The sequence below is a fragment of the Asparagus officinalis genome, chromosome 8 (genome assembly GCF_001876935.1).
Source record: "Asparagus officinalis chromosome 8, Aspof.V1, whole genome shotgun sequence".
NCBI lineage: Eukaryota > Viridiplantae > Streptophyta > Magnoliopsida > Asparagales > Asparagaceae > Asparagus > Asparagus officinalis.
Window position 1 is genome coordinate 127,177,127 of NC_033801.1, and position 4,286 is coordinate 127,181,412.

The window sequence follows — 4,286 nt, forward strand, 5'->3', positions numbered from 1 at the left end:
CCGGGTCCATTCCGAACACCGGGCTAGGCCTGGGCCTTAGGCCCAAATGGGCACCCCCATGGATATCCTTTGTATATGGCCCCATCCATTTTCAATGGGATATACACTATTTGGGCAAGTCTTTGTTCACTGAACACCCAATGTTCTAATATTTACCTATCTTTGGATCCATGCCTAAAATGAACAAAACGGCTAACTAGTTGAAGCGTTATACACAACTTCAATGCAGAATCTTTTAGCCAACAACATCTATACACAGCTTCAAGATTGAGAATTACAAGAGAATCTGAAGATGAATAGTTTACAGAAATAGTTTGGCAATATTTTTTATTGAGCAAATCCAACGAGATTCTTCACAATAGAAGTGCTTCCCTATAAAAGACCAATTCAGTGACATAAAATACATCATCTCTTACATTACGATTTCAGATGAAAATGGCATTCAACAAAGACTCCATTGTGATCGTTGCGTACCTCCTCGCGCTCATTGGTAAGTACCACCGTGAATGTTATGCTTATCAAATAAACATTTCAAGTTCCGTGACAATTTAGACTCATGTGTTGAGAATACAAGGTGAGTATTGTGCTCTAAAATGCCCTCAGTAGCACTTTTTTATTTGAATCTCCAACAAAATTCAAAATTTTTGAAAAACAAGCTCACAACACATTTAACTAATTTTTTTGCCGTGATTGAGACTGAAGCACACCCAGTTTACCTTTATTTTTTTTCATGTCTGGATGATTGAAAAGAAATCTCTATAACGAACCATAACCAAGATGGCACTGGTCGAAAACTGTGCATCGCAGGCAGTAAGGCGTCGACAATGCCCAGAAATCCATCTTGGATGAACATCACATAACGAACTTCTTATGTTTACATTTGCAACGTCAAATCTGCAATAAATCCTCCCACAATATGTTTCGTTTACGATCCTTAGTTTTCTACTAATGAAGTTGTTGTATCTGCAATAAATCCTCCCACAATATGTTTCGTTTACGATCCTTAGTTTTCTACTAATGAAGTTGTTGTTGACCTTTTTACGTTCTACTGTCAGGTTGCTTGGTTTACGTTCACGCGGATCTCCAATGCGGACTGTACATGGGGGCATGTGATACCTGGAGAGACTGCGTCGACCAATGCAGAGCGGAGGGCTACAACCGATCGATTTGCGTTCACGACCCCAAGGGACCCTACACCAAGCTCACCTGCTGTTGCATGACCAAATTCTAGTTTACTTTGTCTTCAGCTTTAATGAAAATCTATGAAATAACGTGAATAAAAGGGGCCCTGAAATACGCATTGATTTGTTCTGCGGTTACATTCTCGGTTTTGCTATCTGAATTTGAGTGGTGTATAGGGTTCTGCTTGCCCACGAGTTATCTCTATAAGAGAAGTTGTTGCTTCGTGCTCCCACGTGAGCAAAGAAAGCAAAATATATAATAGCGTGTCTTAATAACAAAGTATAAAGTTGTGATCCTAACTTTCATCACAATATTTCTCAAAAAATAAAAAAAATAAAAAAATAAAATGTTCGCAACATATATAGGGCGAAAGAGATTTTAAGATAATATTGGAACAACACATATTCAAATAAGAGCAGATTTAAAAAGACGTACCAATGTATAAAAAATTACAGGTTCCCCTCCTTGAAAAAGACAGTAAAGCAGAAAGGGTTAACCAGTTAAAATTAGCTACTAAAATATATATTTAACCACTAAAGAAGAAACCACACATAAGAAGTTCATAGATCAGTTACTGAAAAAAAAACAAAGAAAGAAATTAGAAATGCATAGATCTCTTATGCGGCAAAAATATCAAATTGGTATATTTTTTTTACCTTAGTGACAATTTGGTATATTTTTATGGCTATGAATATTGTGAAGCAAATCACGTAATAGCATGGGAGATCAATGGATGAATGACTGCTTAGTAACATACATCGAATCCCGATGTTTTTAAGGCTGTTAGTAATGATTCGATTATGCAACAATTTCAAAACATGACAAATTGTCGACGTAGTTTGTAGATGATATATTAACTTGATTTCATTATTTTTATGATTATGCTTTTGGAGCCGGAAGTTCTATTTTCGTTTTTATAAACAATCATTTTATATATATAACATTTTCTTGTTGGATAGGGAATTCCTAATCTATTTTGGTAACATGAGGTTATTAGAATTCCTAGTCTATTTTGGTAACATGAGGTTATTAGGATTTCTAATCTATTTTGGTAATAGGTTATTAGGATTCCTAATTTGATTTGGTTTTGGTTTAGAATTCCTAGTATGTTTATGATTTTAGGATTTCTATATATATGGAACAATTGGAAGAGAGAATTTGAGGAGAAGAAAAATTGGGGATATTTGGAGCACAGAAAAGAGGTATTTTCTGAGCTATTTGTTTAGGGTTTTGTTTGGAGAGATTAAGAGCTTGTTGGTGAGATTAGTTTGTTCCTTCGAGTGAGTTGTAATCTCAGTTTGTACTCTTTCTCTATTAGTGAAAACCCCATCCCCTTCTTGCCCCGTGGACGTAGGCAATTGCCGAACCACGTAAAACTATTGTGTTTGGATTTGTGCCGTTGTTTTGATTTGTTTGGCCTTTATCTCGACGTTTGTTTGATTTGGTTCTCGAAGCACGCCCGTTTGGTTGTCACGCTTCCGCGAACCGTACAACATCATAAAGACTATAAAGGCTAGAGCAATGATGACTCTAACACGTATTTAAGGTGAGGCTAGTTGGTTATCGGCGGGGGGTTTGAGGACACAGGTATCAGAGCTCCAGATTTTAGATCTAGGGTTTTGTCTTGGTTGGAGGAGTAGATCAATTTGGAAGTTCGGCTAGGGCTTCGTTTGGTGAGAAAGGTGGGATCTTTTTGGTAAAGACTCTATCTTTTTTAGTTTGGATCTATTCTTCATTTGTTCCGCATTGGTTTGTTGGCGCTTGGGCTATTTGGAGGAGTATATCGCTTTGGAGGCTCTTCGAGGGCTTCGTTTGGAGATAAAGGTGAGATTTTTCCTATTTGTGGATCTCGTTGCCATCGTGCGGGGTGAGATCGTTTGGAGACTCTTGTTAGAGTTTCATTTGGAGGTAAAATTCTCTCCTTTATCAGTTTGGATCTATTCTTCATTTGCTGGTGCTTTGAGATAGTTGGCCGAGATAGAAGGATTTGAGGCTGGGTTATTTGTTTATTGATACGGTGCATTGGATTATTGAGAAGTGCCCTTGACCTGCATATTGAAGTCCTTTTGAGCACGTTGGTATGAGCAAGGAGACCGAGGTGGAGTTTGGCACTTCTATTTGATGATTGAAGGGTCTTCTATTTAGTGTTCATTCAGGCATTTGGGGGCCTTCTAAGGGAGCATCATTAGGAGGTAATAGGTATGTGGTTTCCGTAGTTGGTGATTGTTCTAGGCATTGGTGGGTTGCAACCAAGTCCCGTTGGTGTGAAGTCCTAGAAGCCCGCAACAAATGGAGGAAGTGTGTTGGTAGAAAGGTAACCCGACGTTCTGATTATGGTAGGGGTTCTTTCTTGCATTTGTGCCGAGCTCACAGCAATAGGAGACACTTCATTGATGTGGAAACTTTGAGGCGACAAGGCGAGATGGCAGATTTGGGTAGCTATTCCTTTCTGGAGGAGGATCGGCGTTTGATGTCGAGCATTGGCATTGGTGTGCAGGCTACGACATGTTTGGGCCGTCTCATGTATAGGTTGCCGACTGCTGCATGTATAGATATAGGATCTGGTGGAGCTGCTTCAGATTTTGGGTTGCGTCGGATGTTTGGCTACCTAACACTTGGTCACATCGTGGATGTGAGATTTGATCCGATAGCACATTTGGGATTCAGAGGCGTGTTTGATTATCAGGTATTGGCTTCTGATTTTGTTCTGAGTAGGCATGTCACGTTTGACTCTCAGCAGGTGGAGAGTGGTGATCAGATCTTTAGGACATCGCAGCGGGTGGAGAGTGATGCTACTCCACGTTGGGTGGAGAGTGGTGATCAGATCTTTAGGACATCGCAGCGGGTGGAGAGTGATGCTACTCCACGTTGGGTAAAAACTCCAGATCATACTGCATCATTTGGGATTCCAGCTGATGTGACACAGATTAGGAATTGTGTTGATTTAGATGCAGATGATAGGTTGATTGATTCGAGTACAGCTGATGGATGTAGTCTGGATATGGTCATTGGTTCATCTCAGGTGGAGATGTTTTGATTAGTTCAGTTTGGAGCCATTGGAGGTGCTATCAGCCACAGACTTGATCGTGATATTGGAGAAGGGT